At 38.6% G+C, this 22,194-nt stretch overlaps 1 protein-coding gene across 2 annotated transcripts in view; it reads left to right on the plus strand.

The window, feature by feature from the left end:
- Positions 1-22,194, plus strand: part of Lmpt (Limpet) — a 512,992-nt gene that overhangs the window by 346,073 nt on the left and 144,725 nt on the right. The window lies entirely within an intron of this gene.

Raw genomic sequence — 22,194 nt, forward strand, 5'->3', positions numbered from 1 at the left:
AAACAATTTCGAGCATTCACGATTCCACCCTAAATCAATCTCTATGAATGGAATATTCGCAATTGACGACTTTGTCAAGCAGTTTTGGCGTGACTTTCTACCAGCGATTTCACAAAATTGGACCAACTAATTTCTATTTTTTATGAAACGCACAAATGTTGGCTACTTTTCTCGAGGTTCTAGAAGAAAAAATCTCAAAATAATGTTTTATTTCAAAGTTCGAGTGGTAGTGGGTTGATGCATATATTATGTCACACTCTAAGGGGGGAGGGGGGGATCTAAGATTTTGTTACAAGCAATGCATTAGGTATAGGAAAAACGTCACGATAGGGGGGAGGGGGTAATTTTTTGCTCGATTGAGCGTGACATAATTAATGCATGGGCCCTAAACGTCATTTTAGCTGCTCGAATGAAGTGGTTAATTGATTTAGATGATACTACTCTTACTTTAATTATTAATTGAATGGAACACCTTCCGAATTGGATTGAATTCAATAACATTTATTTACACGGAATGTTAAGCGGCTTATATAATCATTTATCAGGTCAATTCAATGCTTTATGTTAGACTACATTCTTCGTTTTGTTATCCGGCGCATAAACAAACTAAGATGAAAGCTATCCAACACGTGAACATGCCACATATAATTGGCCATGTGAAAAGCAAGTGTATTCGATTGGCCTTGTGATTTATTGATTGTCATAGCGAATGCAAATTGACTGAACCAAGTTTTTAAACAAAAAAAAATAAGTACCAACAGCTCATGATTAACGAGATATAAAACATATTTAAGTATTAATTAGTCACGCTACAAGTAGTACAGGGAACTGGTTTCAACCAGCTCAACCACTCACTGAATATTCATTTATTATCGGGGTTAACACCAGTTCCAACCCAGTGCGAAACCGAACTTTTTGTCAGTGTGAACCTCAACCTGAGCTAGGTTTTAAAAACAAACGAGCAAACTGACGTTTGTCAGAAAACAAGCAGACCCAATCTTGATACCCGATCCAGGTTGGAACTGAATAATAAACGAATTCGCTATTACTGAACTGGAAGCGATGGGTAATTAGAACTGCACACTCTGAAAAATCTTCATGTCCGATTGACGTAAAAACATAGGTGGTTTTCGTCCACCCTATTTTTCACGTAACTTTTACCGGAATTGCACGTAGCCGATCAAAATTCAGCTTCAATTATCTACGTGATTAGTCAGGTAAATAAGATCTGATTTCCACGTACTGCTTACGTGAAATGGGGGTGGAAACTACTGGACATCTGGTAACTTTTACGTGACATTCCGTTTTTTTTTAAATGCTCTTCATGTAATTTGTATGTGCATTTTTAATGAGAATAATCGGAAGTATATTTAGAACCAGTCAATATTATGCAATTTTATCGGGAAGATATAAATTTCATTTTATCGGGAAGATATAAATTGTAAAATATTGACTAATTGATTATTATAAGGTAGAAAGGTGTATGAGTTTTTTTTTTTATTTCTGACAAAATATTAACATTTGTTGCAGACTCAAAATGCTAATGTCACCGTCTGAAATTATAAAACTAGAAAAAGGCTACACATAATCATAAATAAATTAATATAAAATAATCTAATTACCAACATTTGCAACAAGCGCTGAGGAATTTTGAATCTTTGAGGAGTTATTTCACCACGCTCGGTGACGCCATATTGATTTTTTGCGTACCTGAAAATCACGTAAACCTCGTTTCACGGAAATATCAAAGTCCCAAACACACAAATACAAATACACTAAATCTGTTTACGTGAATATACGATCAATGTCATCAACATTGTTAGTGGACATGACGTGTAATGCAGATCAAACTTACTAACGTCACGTAACATGAGATTTTCTAAATACAGATCAGGTACGTGATATTTCATGTAAATCGGACGTGAAGATTTTTCAAAGTGCAAGAATCTGGTTATCAATCTACCCACTTACTTTTCTTCTACAAAAACTTACCTTGAATAATGCCTTGTTCAAACTACAGAGTTATAACATGTTATAGCGCTATCTTGATGGTGGTTTCTGTGTTGCAATTAGTTGACAACCGTTATAACATGTTATAACTCTTCAGTCTGGACAGCGTTTAAGAGGATTGCAAGGGAAGCAAATTGCAGTTCCACCCTTTTTCTTCAGTATGTGCTTCACAATTGGCCAGTACAATGAAACCTCCGTTTACGAAGTCTTTTTTTACGCAGTATTCTATTTACGTCCCTCTTTCAACGAAGTAAATCCCAAATAACGAGGTTTTGTATTCCTTAATTGGCCTTCGTTCCAGAGTATTGGCTGGATTCATCTCCTTGGGAACCACTGTGATGCCATTTTCGCTGTCCACTGTTTGGTGGAATTTGAGTAGTGGCAGCCAGTGATGCAAAATATCATGACACTCACGTGACACTCGTCTTCGCATCAACCGACTATCGCTGACAGATCGTTTTGTCACGCAGTGAGAGTTAGAGCCATGGCAAACAACAATCACCAGTAATGGTCGCGGCTCACAAGCAAAACGTTACACTCGCTGCTGATGATGAAAAGCACAACGAAAACTGTGAAGACTTCTGCAGTACGATCATGAGAAAAAGCGAAACGACAGAAGAAAATGAAAACAATGCCTGCGCATTCCAAGTTCGTCTCGGCAGGCGCGACTGTGTGAGTTGCAAACAAAGCAGGCAACATGAAACGGAAGCTGTTGGGCTCACTCACCAACACACTCACATAAGCTAGCAAAGCAGCAACTGCTTCAAAACGAGCACAGATGAGTGTCGTGATTGTCAGGAATGACCAGATCGGTGATGGATCACAACAAAAGACGACTTTCATCAGTTGCTTTTTACTTCTTACGTCAACTTGATGGATGGTCATGGAGAGAGCTTCGACGAGCACATCGATAGGAATGTACAAAGCATTACTACTATCAGTAGTCACTCCTCCTGGTAAATTTGCTGGTTCATGGTCCCAGAAGTAACTAAAAGTTCGCTTTTCAGCTCACAAATGCAGATTACTTGCCAGACAAGGAACTTTATTTTTTGCGAATTTGAACTTCTTTTTGATTTTACATTTTTCCGGGGCACTCTTCCAGTCAATCGAGGTATAAAATTCCTGCCTATGCGTGTCGGATCGAATCGCGATATGCATGCTCCGGTGATGTAAACAAATTAATTTATTTTGAAAACCAATGCCTACTGTGATTCTATACACTCTCAAAAAAGTTACTTCATAAATGCCTTAATGGCAGCGTTTTCAATGAGTCCGGATTTGTTCGTGTTCAACCTTTATGTATGGGAAGGCAAAACTAAATAGGCATCGACAAATTTCTGAAACCTTCATCGAATATGTGCGACTTACCTTGTGAAGAGCTGGTCGAAAAGTCAGTGGAGAATTGCCCGTGTGTGTTCTTCTTCTTGGCATGTTATGCTTAATGCTTATCGCATTTTAGCTTATTGTGTGCTCTTAACTTAGTGTTCTAGATGCACTTCCACAGTTATTAATTGAGAGCTTTCGATGCCTGTACCATTTTTGCATTAGTATGATTGTGTGGCAAGTACAATCATACTCTATGTCCAGGAATGTCGAGAAATTTTCCAATCCGAAAAATTCCTAGACCGGACCGGGAATCGAAGCCCAGCCACGATGGTAGGAAGTTAAGGAATCCCTCGTTGGTGGGGGTAAAATCGAAATGGATGACCTGGTAAACCTGGGAGAAACATTTAAATCTGGGACCTAGGAAAAATTAAAAAAAAAATAAAACATCTCAAGGATTTTCAATTATTTGAACTTGAGAAATTGTTCAATATGCCGACAAATTTTCAAGAGCGGAAATTGACTAATTTTCCATGTCTCAGATTGAGAAAAACAATTGGATCAATTTTTTAAGTCACTTAAAAACTACTCTAACTATAAGAGAATAGAAAACCATAGACGAAATCACATTCCTAAAATGTAAGGAATTGGCATTTATTGTCAAGACAAAACACAAGGAGCATTTTTACAAAAAAAAAAGAACCTGAAACTTCCTCTTTTTTTATTATTTAACCTCAGCCTGTGTTCTGCAATCAAGTGCCAATCACCGATGAGTTGGTTGCCAATTGGTGATTGCCAATTGGTGATTAATCACCCGAGCAAAATTATAAGTTTTATCAAGATTTTAAAGCATTCTACAAGCTCAAATAAGCGGCGCCGGTGGTGTAGCGGTAAACATGATTGCCTGTCACCCCAGGAAGCCTGGGTTCAATGCCAGTCGGTACCGCCGGGATATTTTGAGGCATAACATCTCTGATCACGCCTTCCTTTGGAAGGGAAGTCAAATACCAGAGAATAATACCAAATAGATTGCATGCAAAATACTTTGTAAATAACAAAAATTTATATTTGAATATCAAAGAAATACCTGTTTAATATTGTTTTGGTATTGCATTTGCTTAATTTGGTATTGGAATGGTATTGTGGGAACATTGTTTGGTATTAAGGCTAATCAATACCAATTTAAATATCAAGATATTCGTTCCTGCTCCGTAAGATAACCTCCAGCATCCTATAAGAAAAAGAAATCTGAAAATTCAATTTTCAGTTACCGTTGCATTGACCACTTTGTCAAGCAGTTATGGCGATTTCACAAAACTGGACCAACTAATTTCTATTTTTTTATAAAACGCACAAATGTTGGCTACTTTTCTCGATGTTCTAGAAGAAAAAATCTCAAAATAATGTTTTATTTCAAAGTTCGAGTGGTAGTAAACGTCATTTTAAGTGCTCGAATGAAGTGGTTAATTGCTCCTGAGATCCTTGATAGAAAATTCGTGGGAATCATTAAATATTCTCGACAAAAAACAAAATCTATGCATCTTTACTACGAAAAAATAGAAGTCAAACTACTCATATCAAAGAATGGAATGACTATTCAATTTTGCAAATAAACTCTTCAATTATTTGATTGATAAGTCAAAAGAGTCTGAATATGTTCAATTATATCATCATGATCAGCATCAGCAATTTTCTTGCTGAAAATACCAATTATTTAACTGTTGACCACAATGTCAGTCAAAACAAAAAATAATTACCACCCGATGTCAACAGCAATTACGATCTAATAATAAAACGGCCATACTTTCACCGAGAATACAATATTTGAAAAACTCGTGCATCCCACTTTATCCTCTTTCTAGCAGTTCTTATTATCGTTCTGCTGTTGCAAAAACATGTTGATCGAAATAAACAAACATCCAATACATTCGAAATGCGAATCTTTGATTTGCGACAATCCATCCCAACCGATGTGGGTGGGCCGACGTGCAATCTACCACCAGCCGTAACTCGATGAGACCATCGTATATTTTTGGAAATTAATGATCATTTCTTCCGTCATCTATTCTTGACTTTCGCATTTCTCCTCTGCAAACCCAGAAATAAATGTAATGTGCCCCACCAATTTCGATCCGTCAAGCGTCAAGTGGCCCTTGACAGTTGACAGTTTGGCATTCCATCGCTAATCCTGTTTCCTATGCAATTTATGTTAAATTTAAAATGAGAAAGAAATGTTATCTAAACAACCAATGATGGGGCGGCACATGAGGACGTCATATGCTCGTGTGACAGCCGAAAGAAAAAAATCGAAGCCTATGGCATCAGTTGTCGTCATTTGCACACGACTTTCAGTTCGCACAGATCCGATTAAATTAATTTCCTCGCGCCGCCATCAGGTCAAACACCGGACGACGATATCTACGCGCGTGTGGCCACACAACGACGACCACGACGGCTTTGACGCACCTTCGATGATGGCAGATGTACTTCGTCCGCAGACGAACCCCATCAGGCACGTTTATTTTAAGAGGATGAAAGCGAAAGTGCACCACTCAGCTAGTTAGTTCTGATTGAGGGCGAGAAAAAAAGATTTCACTGCTCGACTTTTCCACTTCGGCTGCAGCGTCATTCGACTACAGAGATCCCGCTACCTGTGCTGATGCATTTTAGTGCGGTGTGTAGGGTTTTTGCTCCCATTTCCGTCGCAGTTTTAGGCCTTTAGCGTCACAACCCACAACTGCTGGTGTGCTTCCATTTTCAAAAGGAATGTTGAATAGCGATGGATATATTATTTAATGAATCCTAATCAATCGATTCCCAAACAAGAGAACCCTATCTAATGGTTTACGGCTTGATCAGTTCAAAGTGCTGTTTCTACTCATTGGCATGCTGCCAAATGAAGTCAATTGTTTTCGGTTGTACGTAGTACTAGTGCTGACATACGCTCTCGCTACTTTTTGAATATTGGACAGTCTGAAACTAGTGGCGTCTCTATTGTTAGGTGATTTAGGTGTTGACAGCTCATCTCGGTGCCGATTCTAAAATAGAATGTATGCACGAGTGAATTTCGATGACTACTATACTTGTTTGTCCTTAACAACAAAGGTAGAATTCTTGGTGCCACTGTTGTACACAGATACTGGACTATGGTCTTTCCGCTGAATGGAACTATACTCAATTCAGATTTTACGCAATTTTACTGTGATTTTAATTTCAGTGTGTTTTTTCTCTCAAAAGACAATGCAGTTTCTTACAACTTCAAACATCATTTTGATTAGATGAGTTGTTTTCGCGCTATATGACAGCCTGATAATCTGTCGCCAAATTCTATTTTTTCTCTGAATTGGCAATACTTTACAGCTTGACTGGAAAGAAGCTTGTCTTCTACAAAGTTCTTCAGATGAACAAAACCTATGGGATGGTGAACAATTCAGTTCAAAATTCTCTATGCAGGTTGCGCTGATGTGTCACTTGAATTCTAATAGCTGGGTTACCTTGATTGGTCGAATAGATAGAAGATTTTTTTTTTCTTATCTGTAGAGCCTTTTTACAACTGCGTCCATTACTTAGGAATATTGTTGTCTGACCCATTATATTTTGGTGCTAACCTCTAACAATTAAGGTGTGATAGACATTTTTTGACATTGCAAGCTGTCCCAATCAGGCACAACTCGTCTTATACAGTCAAATACCATTTTGGGATTGCTTTGCCAAACTTTAAAGGGTTCTAATATCCCTTTATCAAATATTGACATTCTCTGATTCAACAGTGCTCCACAGCTGCAGAGTATATGTTCAGCAGTTTTGTTTTCAAATTGACAAAGCCGACATTCGTTAGACGGAATTTTTCCTATTTTATATAAGTGATATCTGCTAGGGCAGTCACCAGTAATCAGACCAGTAATTACGCAAAGATCTCTTTTACTAAGATTAAGCAAAGTCTTGTTGTTCTTATAAATCTTTTCGCCTGTCTGGATACATCTGTGGCGTTCCAGTTGGATTCTACTTTGGAAGTTTCCCAACTTTTTAGTTCCATCCTTATAGTAACCTCAGGGACTCCACAAAATGATGAAGTTCGGTGCAGAAGTTCGTCTTGCTAGCAGCGTTGCCAGTATTCCAGATTTATCTGGATTTTCCAAATTTTTAATCGTCTTGCCAGATACACAGATAGACCACGTATATTTCCAGATTTTTTAAATATGTTTCAGATTTTCCCAGATTTTTTAACATGTTGCATTAAAATATCATTGCAATTGATTTACCCTCTAATAAAAAAATAAAAAGCCAAACTTGCTACTTTAATTTTTAAAGGCCATCAATTGGGATTTTAAGGTAATTCTGAAAATAGTTCACAGTTAAGCGTGAGGCGAATTCTTTAAGAAATCAATGGAGAATTTCAAGCTACTTCTGAGTAGAATTACATCCATATTTTTGGGCTTCGTGGTCGTGTGACGTCACCCGTCGTTCAGCGTATTGTGAGTTCCACGAAGTGAGGGTTCGATCCCCGCTCCAGCCGGTGCAAATTTTGTCAACCTGAAAATTTCTCTACTGGTCTAATGGGTGTGGTGTGTTGTCCGTTGTCTAATGTTAAATATTCAGCCTGTGCAACCTCTGGTTGAACACGGTGTCAATTGTCTTGTCAACTCTGATGACAATTGCATGGAGATTTTGTCAATAAAGGAAATACAATCCGGAAGAGAAATCATAGAAAATTCTTATGATGAAACTTAAGGAGTATGCTGATACGAATCGTGAGAATAATTTCAATGGAATTCTGTCTGTTAGAATAATTTGAATGGAATTCCATGGAGATTAATTTTAGTAGAATTTTAAACGCAATTTCTGGGAGACTTTCAAAACCATTTTGGCAAAGTACTCGAGTACTTAGATAATACTGAAAAGGATTTCAAAACAATTCTGATCTTACCTACAAAGCAGTTTAAAGGGAATTATCGGATAAGTCTGAGAAGAGTGTGACGGTCATTCTGAAGACATATTTTAAGAATTTCATAGAGAAAAATGGACACAAAATTGAGCCACTTCATGGGAATAATTACCAATTTGAGGGAGTTGTGGAAATGGAGAGTGATTTATAAGAGATTACAAGAGGTAATGCTAAGAACTCTTAGAATGTTATTGGAAAAGTTTAGATATTTTCAAGATTATTTTAGGGGAATATAGAAAATAAATATGATGGAATTCTAGGATGATTCGAATTGAACTTCCAAGAACTTGAACTTAGAGAGTTCCAAGTAAATTCAGACTAACAAAAAAATTCATGATCTGGAACGCAGGAAAAATTTAAATCCGGAATTAAGAATCATTGCAAGATACTGAGATTTCAAAAATGAAGCTATCAGACTTTCATTTTAGTAATATAGTAACATTATTATAATGGAATAGTGGAGTTACCCGTAGTTTAGGAAAACTGTGTGTGAGTTCCACGATGTTAGACTTTGATTCCCACTTCAGCCCGGTGAATTTTGCTTCAAAATAAAATTTCCTACTGGTCTGCTGGGTGCTGTGTGTTGTACATTTAACACAATTTTTTTTAAAAAAGTGCGTAATGGATATTTGAACTTTTTGGGCATACCACGTCAATACTTTTCAACTTTTGGATGATTTTAGCAATGCTAACAAGTTATTTGCTTTATTTAATTTATTTAAACATGTAATGTATAACCATTCTAGCACTTTAAATCAATTCCAGATGATCGTACTGGCCTATTTTTACGGGAGATTGCCACATCACTGTGATTTCAATAGCATTATGTTATAAAGCGGATTTTTTGGAGCTGGTTTATATTTTAGCTGGTCCAGATTTTTCTGAAAATGGCCTGGCAACGCTGCTTGCTAGACTGTCAGCATTTTCATTTCCCTCAATGCCACAATGTCCAGGCACCCAGTATAATATGACTTCACCTATTGTCTTAAGGAAAGAATACATTCCCACACAAGCTTCGATCGACATGTGAACACCTTAAGCGCATTAAGAGCAGCTTGGCTATCCGAGAATATACAGATCTTGGCAAACCTGTATTTTCTTGTTAGACAGATGTTTGCACATTCTATGATTGCTTGAATTTCTGCTTGAAATGCTGTGGGACTATGACCTATTGGTATAATTTTACTGACTCCAGGGCCAAAGACCCCAGCTACAGTATCTTCACCCATCTTCGAGCCGTCGGTGTAAAATACAATAGATCCTGGACGTATGTTTGGCCCACCAGACTCCCATGTATGGCGGCTTGGTTTAACCACTTTGATGGGAACATCGTAGTTTGTCTTTGTTACCATCCAATCTTCTTTTATTTTTACAGCTGAAATTAACTTGAAATCCTTAAGGATCTTTAGATGTCCTACCAAGTCACCATCTAAAAGTTTAATTTGACGGTTAAACTGTAAAACATTTTTTGCTGGCTGTAGCTTGACAAATTGGTGTAAGGGCAAAATATTGAGAATGGCATCCAAAGCATCTGAGGATGTGCTTCTCATTGCTCCTGTCAATGGAAGTCTTTGTATTTTTCTTAACTTCTTTTGAGCGGCTATTTCATTTGTTTTGGGCCACCATATCAGTTAAGCATAGGTAATTGTTGGTCGAACTATGGCCGAATATATCCAGTGTACCATATTCGGTCGAAGTGCCCACGTTTTCCTCACAGCTTTACTGTAGACTCAAAGCGCATTTGTAGCCTTAAGGACCACCCACAATAGTCCGTCACCGTCACCGTCACCGTCAACGTCAACGCATTCGTCATGTGCTAAAAATGCTGACGGACGCATTGACGCAGCGGCTGCGCACAATCATGCGTCACGCGTTGCGTTTTGACAGTAGCATAATAACGTTTTAATCATTTGTTTTGGTAGAAGATTTATTATTAAAAAAAAAAAAGTTCGAACATTCTGAATTTGGGAGGCGATTGGTGAATGGCGAATTAGATTTGCCAGCACTCAAATGAAGTGATGCCGTATTTCATTGTTGGGAGTGCTGCATTTCCTCTTAAGAATAACTTGCTCCGGCCATATCCAGGTGTTGGCCTACGTCCAATTCAAGACAACTTCAATCAATGGCTGTCCAGAGTCAGGAGGAATGGTGATGGGAACGTCAGTGAACCTGGTGAATGGCGTACATTAGTTGATCCTCTGAGATGTATTAACTCTGCGGCCCTTCAGACAGGCAACAATGCGACACGATCTGCATACGTTAACCGAAATGTGTTGGCCAAACATGTATTGATACAATATTGTTAAAGGATATATAAAACATTGCAATAGTTTAAATTGTATACAAAGCTATTTGACTAGTTGTATTTTATTGAAAAAAAAAACACTAAAATTTGTTTGGGAATTGGCGTTGGCCCTTCATACAAATGCAAATTCCTACTAACAATGCAATAACAATTCAAAGCAGCACGGCACAACATACGCTTCTGATTACGCTGATGTGACAAAACAGCAACATGACGCTGCGTCAATTTTGAAAATTTTCAAAATTTAGCACAGCGTCAGCGTTTTAGTACTGGCGCGCAGTGAGCGCAACGGATCTTTGTGGGTTGCTAAACTGAATAGCGTTGGCTCAAACCAAGCTGTCAGTTGACGCTGACGGTGACGGTGACGATGACGGACTATTGTGGGTGGCCCTTTAGTGATAACCTTGTCAAGATGAGAAATGAATTCGAACTCCATCTAGAGTAGGCTGTGTCAACACATTTTTTCCTTTTGGTGAAAGGAACTATGACAGTTTTTGAAGAATTTACATTTAAGCCCTCTCTCCTACACCAATGGAAGGTCATGTTTAGGGCAGTTTGTAACCAAGTTGAAATCGTGTTCTCAAACTTTCCCCGCACTATAACGGTCACATCGTCTGCGTAACCAATCACCTCGAAACCTTGCTCCGCTAAACTTTTAAGGAGTTCGTCCACTACTAAAGACCATAATAAGGATGATAGTACCCCTCCTTGAGGACAACCCTTCAACCCCCCGACCCATTCGATAATGCAGTTATCCAAACCCCTTGCTTCCATAGCTGAACGCATTGAGCTGTAGGATGCATTATCAAATGCTCCTTCAATAACAAGAAAAGCAACCACGGCTATTTCCTTGGCTTCAAGCGATTTTTCGATTTTATTAACCTGCGATTTTAATGGCGTTATCGTAGATTTACCTGATTGATAAACGAATTGAAATTTGCTAAACTTGTTGATTTAATGAAGTCGTCCACAATTTTTTTCCATTGTCTTCAACAGAACAGAGGAAAGGCTTATGAGTCTGAAGGCTTTCGGAGTAGTTTTATCCCTTTTTCCAGCTTTTGTTATGAAGACAATTCGAACCTTTCTCCATGTTTTTGGTATGTGGCTCAAAGCAACACTGGCTTTAAATAGTTCAGTTAAGAGGGGAATGAGGACGTCTTTTCCCTGTTGAAGAAATGCTGTGAATATTTCATCTTTCCCGGCAGAGTTAAAAGGTTGAAAAGAACTCAACGCCCATTCAAATCTAAATGATGTGAAGATTCCACAAGCTTTCAGATAGGCATCTTCAGACCATGCATATTTTTTTTTTTTTTCCTTGGATTTGTTTTCCGTCGATCTTGTTTTCCGTGCTGAGCACCAATGCTACCGACGCCAGGAAGGCAGCTCCCACACCTGGACCCTACCTATCGACCCATCAACTCATGAACCGGGGACCAACGGCTTTACTTCCCTTCCGAAGGAAGGCGTGATCAGAGATGTTATGCCTCAGAACATCCCGGCGGCGCCGACTGGGATTGAACCTAGGCCTGCTGGGGTGAGAGGCAATCACGCTTACCACTACACCACCGGCGCCGCTTGACCATGCATATCTTGCCTTGTCAAAATCCTGTTCTTCTTCAGCCGCCAAGGATCGACTCCCGGGAAGTGAGTCGATATCATTTCTTCCAATGTTTCAGAAGAGTTAGCAGTAAATGTCCCATCTTCTTTTTTTGAGGCTACCAAGACCATTTGAATGGTCTTTTGAAAGAACTTTAGTTAGAAGATTGCTTTTCATCAAAGTTGATCAGGTGGACAAGACCTGAAAAGTTCAGTTAAGCATTTTCTCACCAGGCAATGGTTCTAAAGTGTGCGAATTGGCTTCCAATTATTTGCTTTAATATGACAGAATCGATTGACTTTAACCCGTATTTTGATCCTAGATCTAAATTTATTCATGTAGCATGAGCGATGTAAAACACATCACGAAGCTCTAAGATCAATTTTAATAACTAACGACTGTTTCGGCCAGGATGCCACCCTGCGTTGTGTTGTGTATGTTTTATTTGACGGTGGATGGCCAGATGTTTCGATGCAGCAGAACAAACACTTTTCACACATTAATATAACTTTTATTGCCTCCGAGAGGCATCCTGACTGCTCGGAGGAAGAACGAATAACTTAATACTTAATAACATTTTTTTTTTGCTTTATTAGAGAGAACAAACACACATTAGTCACTGTAGTGATGTGGGACAGTGATGGCTGTTTTTTGTGGATCGCATCTATCACACCGTTACCATCGACCACAGGATACTAAATTTAATTAAGTGTCCCTTTGTACACGACCCATTTTCTTTTGCACGAGCCCTGTCCCCACTTGTTTAGCTGCCAAATTCCTTTTCTACTTGCAATCATTTAGGTCAATTGCAGTTGACCAGTATTCCTCAATTGGCCTTGGTTCCAAAATATTGGACGGATTTATCTCACTGTGACGGCATTTTCACTGTACCACTGTTTGGTGGATTTTGCGTAGTCATAGCTTTCAAAGTCCGGGCAGAATAGGTAATCCACCTCATGCTGCTCCAGAAAAGGCAGCAGTATCTTCCGTAGGCACTCTTTTTGGTGAAATTGCTGGTTCATGGTCCCAGGCGTAACGAAAGTTTCGCTTTTCAGCCCACAACTTCAAATTGCTTGCCAGACAAGGAACTTTTTAGGGAAGCTCGATTTGATTTTACATTCTTCCGGGGGACTCTTCCGGTCAACTGAGGTATACAATTCCTACCCAGGAATTTGATCGGAAACTGCCAGGAGCGGATAGACCGGAATTTTAGTTTCGAGCGTGCAGGATCGAGTCACGACGTGCTAGTGAAGCCATGATGTAAACAAATGAACTTATCCTGAAAACCAATGCCTACTGTGATTCTATACACTCTTACAGGGTGGCAAGTGAACCAGGAAAACCGGAAAAAAGTCGGGAATTTATTTTCACCAGGAAAAACCGGGAAAAAGTCGGGAATTTATTTTCACCAGGAAAAATCGGGAAAAAACCAGGAATTTCAGAACTCCACCAGGAAAATAATCTTGTTTGCATAATTTAAATAGGTTTTAAGTTTTATGTATGTCAAAGTTTCTTTTTATAATCAGGTCAAAACTAACCATTTTGTTCAAGCTAAATCTTTCACACAACTAAACATTGATGAACAAAATTTACCCTGACTAAATTCTCAGAATATATTTTGTATTTATTTTTAACTTAATTTTTTTCTCGAATCAATTGCATGTATGATTTGTGCTTAGTTGATAGCAGACTTAAGCAGTGCCAACGCGTAACTACTTTGAAGTATTTGTTCAACATGTTCAATAAAAAAAATTCCATTTCTAAAAACTTCAGATAAGGCCTTCGAACTTCATGCAAGTTCTACAAAATTCGGGAAAGTCTTACAAGTTTCAAGAAAATCCTGTGAACTACTGTGATGACCTACAACGGTCAGGAAATCTCTCCGAACCTTCAGAGAAGTTCTACAAATTTCAGAGAAGTCTTACGAACTTCAGGGATTTGGGGTATAACTATGAATTTTACAGAACTTTCTACAGATTTAATGTAACTTCTACGACATTTAGGCATTGCTTAAAACTTAAGGATAATCTTATGACACTGATGGATTTTTTTTTTTTCGAGCCTCAGAGAAGTCTTCAATACTCTTGGGAAGTCCTCTGAACTTAACATAGTTCTCCAGGCTCAAAAAAGTTCCTAGAACTTCCGAGAAGTCGATTGAACTACAGGTAGTCCTACGAAATTCATGGGAGCTCTCCAAACTTCAGGGAATTTCCAAGAAATTAAGGAAAGACCCACAAACTTTTGGAAAACCCTTCGATATTTAAAGCCTTATGCACTTCAAGGAAGCTCTTCTAAATTTAGGGTCTTCATATATTCAGTTAAGTCCTTCAAACTTCAGGGAAATCCTCAGATCTTCGAGAAAGTTCTTCGAACTTGAAGGAAGTCGTCGGAGACGAGCCAGCCAACGGTTGAAAGTCTCCTTAATAAAGATATAAAAAAAAAATTGAAGGAAGTCTTACGAACTTCTGAGAATTTCTACGAACTTCGTGGTACTTCTACGATATTTAAGAAATTCCTATGAATTTCAAAAAACTCTGAACTTCAGGGAAATCATAAGATCATAAATCATAAAAGTCCTTCGAACTTCGGGGAAGTCCCATGAAATTCAGGCAATACAAACTTCAATGAACCCTTCAGGAAAGACCTTAACGCTTCAGGGAAGTTCTACGAACTTTAGGGAGTTTCTATGAACTTCAGCAGTCAGTCTTTTTAATAATAAAAGTTATTTAACCAGCGTTGTTTATGAAATCTTTTGATCATATGATTTTGAAATCATGTTGTAATCAAAATTCCGCTAAATAACTCCGTAATCATTGACAATTTGCGGAAAATTAAAAAAAAAAACTGGAATTCCGTAAAATTGTAAGAAGCAAAGGTTTGTTTAAAGAGTCCTCATTCATATCACACTTCGCAATTTCACCTTGAGATAAACTAGCCCGGTGGCTAAAAATCTCAATAAAAAAAATAAAAAAATCGCGGTTGCAAAAACAGAAATCTCAAGATTTAGGGGCTTATAAAGGGTGTCCACGATGAAATTGCCACACTATGAAATTGCTCTAACTTTTTAACCGTTGGGTAGAATTTAATGAAAATTTGGGTGGATTTAGTTCATAGTGCATTATTTACATCCTGCAAGTTTTAAAGTTTTAAAGTCGCGGAAATGGAGTCGAAAGAACAGCTTGTGCGTGATAAAATCTTGCGCATTCATCACGAGAACAAGGATCTCTCGCATTGTTCCATCGCTAAAACGTTGGGAATCGCGAATTCCACGGTGTCGCGAGTGATTAAGCGGTTCGAGGAACGGTTGACCACCGATCGGAAGCCCAGAAGTGAAGGAAAAAGTATTCCGTACAACACCAAAAATCACAACCGCGTAGTTCGGGCCTTCAACCGAAATCCGAACGCCTCCGTTAGGGATGTGGCTAAGAAGCTGCACCTAAGCCGAAGTTTTGTCCAGAAGGCCAAAACTAAGACTGGGCTTCGAACGTTCAAGGTACAAAAGGCCCCTAATCGCGACGAGAAGCAGAACAAGTCCGCCAAAACCCGTGCCAGGAAGTTGTACCTCAACATGCTGACGAAAGTTGAATGCTGCATCATGGACGACGAAACATATGTGAAGGCCGACTTCAAACAGATCCCCGGCAACCTGTTTTTCACGGTCAAGGTTAAGTTCAGCGTTCCGGAGCATGTCCGCACTCAGAAGATGTCCAAATTTGCGTTGAAATTCCTGGTTTGGCAAGCCATCTGCACGTGCGGGAAGCGGATTGCACCTTTCGTGACCCAGGACACGATGAACGGACAGGTGTACATAAAAGAGTGCCTCCAGAACCGGCTGCTTCCTCTCCTGAAGGCCCACAACGTCCCAACAATCTTCTGGCCGGATTTGGCCTCATGCCACTACTCCAAGGGCGTGCTGAAGTGGTATGCGGACAATAAGGTCAATTTCGTGCCGAAAATGTTCAACCCTCCCAACACTCCGGAGCTCCGCCCCATCGAGAAGTACTGGGCGATTATGAAGCAGCACCTTCTTAAACGACCTAAGGTAGTGAAGACAGTCGAGGAACTGAAGAAAGTATGGGTTTACATGCAAAAAACGGTTGATTCACAGGTTGTGCAGAATCTTATGGCCGGGGTTAAGGCCAAGGTGCGGGCATTTGCGTATGGACTGTAAATAAAATACGAGTAAAATGGTAAAATGAAGTTAAATAGTTATTTCTCAATCCCTGAAAATTTGATGGCAATCGGATGAAAACTCGAATTTTGCGATTCAATTTTGTGTGTGGCAATTTCATCGTGGACACCCTTTAGATCTCCAAACATTAGATAGGGCTCAGCTTTTCTTCGTCATACACCCCTAAAATCGCTCATTTTACCGGGTTATCGCAAATGTTTCAGTGTCAATCGTAATTAATCTTGTAAGCAAATTGTAAGCAAAGATGTTTTTTGCAAAAAAATGAGTGAAAACGCTTTGCTATTATAGTTTTAACACATAGAATGGAAATAGGCGCCATGATACGACGAAGTAGCGCGGTTCCCTACTAGCTTGTTTACAGCAAACTATCAGATAAAGATTTCACGGGCATTCACAAGAACCTTAATACCTATTTTGGTTTGTGAAATTCCGTATTGCGCGAAGATTGATGGTACAAGGATTCACTTTTTTTTTATTAATTTTTTTTTTTAAACTGGGGAAATGAATATAATAAATTCAGCAATCGACTAACTTTTCAATAGCGACCAAAAATATCCATTAGTATCGTCCCAAGTGCATCTAGATAAAATTGATAAAAACCAGATTTTTAGCGATGGGCCCAATCTTAGATCCATAGGCCAACATTAGAGCCATTTCCCCTACATGGTTTTTAAAACCAGGAAATTTTTAAATCATTGACCAGGAAAACCAGGGAAAAACCAGGAATTTCAAAATGGAAATTCTTTTGCCACCCTGCTCTTAGCTTGATTCAGTAATATTTTGAAAAAATAAAATTCTCAAAACATGCCTTAATGGCAGCCGTTTCAATGTTCCCGGATTTGTTTTCTGTTTTAGAACTTCACAAATTTTCCAAAATTCACACTGTATAAGCTGGATTGGGTCGGCCAAATTTTGAAATTAAAGTTGTAATAGAACCCTTATTTTGTACCCATTCAGGTAATGACAACTTATTGGACACATTTAGAAAATATTGTTAATCAATAAAATAGTGATTCAAGCCCTTGATTATGATTTTGGAGTCACTCCCACAGTATGGTGATCCAAAAGTTTGGGGTCTCCCTCAAAACATAACCTCTAAATAATTTGTGTTCTTATTTATGCGATTTCCCGTCCAATATTAAGTATGTTGTATGTGGCTCAACATATAATTTTTTTCATTTTTCTTTATAAAATTTCACTGAAACTTACAACAGTAATACTGAGAAAATCAGTTATGATTATTCAGTGGGAATTTTGGAATATGCAATTCATAAAATATACTGAACCAAAAACCTACGTAGTAAGTTTCATTCAATACCTTTTAAATTAGCTTTAGTTAATGAAAATTGAACGAAAAGTGGCAGAGATATGAACAATAAACATTTGCATGTTTTTTTGTAGGTTACTCCACTCTTTTGATTGGAAGTGTATGTACCTAAAGGGCGATCACGAAATTATTGCGACACATTCAACAGGGCATAACTTTTTTACCATTGGGTAAAAATCAACCAAATTTTGCACACTTTCTCATTGATGTGTATTGTGTACATGCTGTCAAACTCGAAGTCGTGTTTTTCGATTCAACGAAAATGGAGGTGAACCAACGCGAGTTGAGAGAACAAATTCTTTCCAAACACCTGGAATTTCCTGACCTGTCGCACCGGCAGTTGTGAAAAATGTTGAACATTCACCATTCAACCGTCTCCAGAGTGTTGAAGCGGTTCCAGGAGCGGTTAACGTTGGACCACGGCAAAGGAGCTGGAAGAAAACCGGGACCGGAGAACAAAAAGACGGAGGGAAAGGTGAAGCGGATGCTTAAAGCAAATCCCAACGTCTCAAGCCGTGATTTGGCTAAAAAGATCGGCATGTCGCAGAGCTACGTCCAGAATGCAAAGAAGAGAGCTGGACTACATACATACAAGGTACAGAACTTCCCAAACCGCGATGAGCGGCAACAATCGACGGCTAAAACTCGGGCACGGAAGCTCTACGAGAAGATGCTGACAAAATATGGCTGCTGTGTGATGGACGACGAAACGTATATAAAAGCCGATTTTAAGCAAATTCCGGGATTGGATTTTTTTTACCGGCAAGAGCAAGTTCGATGTGGACGACAAATTTAAGAAGAAGAAAATGTCGAAGTTCGCCTCCAAATATCTCATTTGGCAGGCCATCTGCTCTTGCGGACTGAGGAGTGAGCCTTTCGTGACAAAGGGCACAGTAAATGGCGAGATCTACAAATCTGAGTGCCTCGAGAAGCGCCTTTTGCCGTTCTTGCAGCAGCACGACGAAGCTCCGATTTGGCATCATGCCACTATTCTAAAAGTGTCCTGGAGTGGTATGAGACCAATTCTGTCCATTTTGTTCCAAAGGACATGAATCCGCCAAACTGTCCGGAGCTGCGCCCGGTGGAGCAGTACTGGGCAATAATGAAGCGGGAACTTCGGAAGAGTAAGAAGACAGTCAAAGACGAGAAGGACATGTTAAGAAAATGGAAAAAAAAAACTGAGAAACTGGTACCGGATGACACTGTAAAGACTTTGATGGAGGGCATCAAGCGAAAATGCGTTCAATTTTAAACTCAAGGCTCCATCGATTAACTTTTCTTTTGATTTTTGAAGTAAATATATGTATAAAACTACCCTAAAATTTTGGTTTGATTCTAAACATTATAAGAAAATTGGCATGACATTTTCGGTGTCGCAATAATTTCGTGTTCGCCCTTTATTGCTTGCCTACTCCAAAATCCTAGTAGATCAATACAAAGTGGGTTGAGGTCGGACATAATTGAAACAAAAAATCAAGTTGTACGGTTATTTTGATTATGACTTTATAAAATTCTATTGGGAAATTCAAGTTTTCAGCCGGTGGAGAAATGTATTTTTGTTAGAATTTCAGAGTACAAAAATACGAAAAGTGCTAGCCAAATTACACTGTCTTAGGCGCATTTTATTTTCCGTTTAAAAATTTAATGTTAGATTTAATTTAGCTTTTATTTTTCATTTAGGTGTTCATCGTGATGATGATAGTGATGATAGTGGTTTACAACCCATTGTAGCACGGAAACTAAGTCCGACAGCAGTGGGCTCTCTTCTCTGTTTGTCTTGATCAAGCTTAATAACCTCTGATTGTCCTCAACATGTCGCTGTAAGAAGGGCCAAAAACGGATTGGGTAGATCGATAGCCAAAGTCGTCTATTCGCATCTACGGAACAGTAAAGAATCTCCTTCCAACAAATTGATCAGCCATGGTCAAAAAGACAAGCCCCCAAACGAAAAGATGCCCCTATGAGTGGGGAGAAGAGCCCGCCCTTTATCCACGAAATGTTATCAAAAGGGAGTTGGCATTCCCACTCTCCCCGTCCAATACGCTTCAATCGGGTGCCCTGTTGGAGCGTCCCTTCCCTTTTGTATATATATTTCAATGTATATACGAGTTGATTGTTATGATTACTGTCAATAATACTTAAATTTCAATGAAGATCGTGATACTTATCATCATAGAAACCAATCTTGAATCGTATACCAGGTCCATCAACAATACACTCGTTCCGAGAAGGGGCTCATGGTACCCCTCAATAATATCATAATATAATAATATCAAACAGTGTTACAGGCAAACGAAAAGGAGATGCAAGTAGGATTAGCTTTTTAAAGTAATATTTTCATCTGAATACCCAGCTAACCATAGCTCAGTGACATTGTCTCACTCTGAACCTACATTTAAAGTTATTTTGTGATTATATGGTTACTTTGGTGCTCACATGAAATGTTTTGCAAGTACTACAAGTTCAGCAACGCCCAACTATGGACAACTCAATGTTAATACCATTTACTCTTTGAATCAGTGTACACCAACATGATAATCTGCTAAGAAACACCTAAAATGTATAGAGATAAAGCTCAAAATACAGTTTTAACTGATAGTACTTCATAAACATCAAGCTCTCCCACATTGGACCCTGCCAACGCATGGCACCTGCACGGTAATGTGGGCCGTCAGAATGGTTTATCGGTTGCGAAGTGAAGTGCTTCTCAAACTGAAGCGATACATTTCTCAATTTTTCAACGTTATCCTAACGTTAACTTAATATTATCACCCATATGCCCGTCCACGCCCGAAACCCATCCACCACACAAAATCAAATAAAAATGTTTCTGTATGGCAAACACGTCCAGACATAAACGAGAATATGGGTGTATATCTTCACTGTAACAACTACGGGTAATCATCGAAAGTACTTGCATTTTACGCAGGCACTTTTGAGCAAACTGTAATCACTCTCTTATACTCGAAATGTGCCACGACCAAATTGGCACAACAACGCCCTACACCATATCTGACCAAAGCGCAGGGATTTTTTAATTTAGGTGTTCATCGTATACCAAAACCAAAATTAAAAATGTTGGCAGGATTTCTCAGTTTATTTTCGATCGATAAAATTAGCAAGGCTTTTTTTTATGTTTTCTCAACCGTCAGTTCAATCATGAATTAAAAAAAATCCAATTTAGCATTAATTAAAAGGAAATTTCATTAGCTTTTTAAAGTTCATATCCCTATGTTTCGAAAACTTTCGGAAGTCAGCGAAAAATTATGTTTTATGATATCATATTTGATAAACTGCACAAATCGGTTCGACGCACAGACAAGCGTAAGACTATGAACAAAGTAGGCTATGACCATCGGTTAAAATTATAATTATAATCATTGCAATAAAAATGTCGTAAGCTCAAAACACATCTGGTCACTTCCTTGTGAGTACCCATTCGGGGACCATTTCCGAATTTGGCCAATATGTTTACAAATGGTTCTTATCATTGAAACTGATCGAAAAAAACCATTGGTGACCTTTTACAAGGTCTTTCAGAATTGTGTTCGGGGTTTGTTGTTGTTTTTTTCTTTCTTACATAACTAAGCAGAAGCAGGGCTGGCAAATGTCATTTTCAATGAAAGATCTCACGCGATATTTACAGAAATTTTTCTGTCACTATCATTGGATGAGAAAACGATGATAGAGATTTTCTTCAAAATCTCATTGATTTTTTTGTCATGGCAGAACGTGACAGTGTTGTGATGATCGTTATTACTAGCTCATTTAATGCTATTAAAGTTACATGTACCGAGGAAATCTTAATTTTGTATTCACTCTTCCGATTACATACAGTTGTTTGCTTTAATTCATCTAAATCAGTTAGAAATGAGTACTTGATCATTCAAAAATGACAAGAAAGCTAATGATAGGTAGTTTCGTCTCGTGATAGTGAGAGTACCTGTTTTCTCATCGTCACATGACGACCGTGATATTTACCAGCTCTGTACAGATGTTTAAAAGCACATTAAATGACTAGGGTAGGTGTACCAGTTATCGCTATACATTCCTATTATGGTGTATTCCAATTAAGGCCTATGGAACTCCTATAGGCAATCATGGGAACACACCTTAATAGGAACGTATAGCTAAAACAGGTACAACTAACCTGTAGTAAATACAACAGATTCCTGTATCGGAGGTATATATTCCATACGCAGTCATCTCTTCGCATCGTTTCTGGTAATATTTGAGGTAAACAAATAACAAAATCGATTTGCAATGGCCAGTTTATCTCGGTGAGCAAATCGCTCTTTCTGATCCTGAGAAGTGCCATCCCTTTAATATGTAGTGAATTCATTCAATAAAACCACGGCCTCACCAAATCAAGTTACAATTGCTACAAGAGATGCATTTGAGTTCCGTCCGTTTCACGTCCATAAATATACCGTCAATCTGACTCTTCAAAGGTTGAAACTCTCCTAGGCTGCTGACCCAGACGGAATTCCTGCGT

Source organism: Ochlerotatus camptorhynchus, unplaced genomic scaffold, assembly GCF_037179485.1.
Source record: "Ochlerotatus camptorhynchus isolate MF236.1 unplaced genomic scaffold, CSIRO-AGI_Acam_v1.1 ptg000213l, whole genome shotgun sequence".
Classification (NCBI taxonomy): Eukaryota; Metazoa; Arthropoda; class Insecta; order Diptera; family Culicidae; genus Ochlerotatus; species Ochlerotatus camptorhynchus.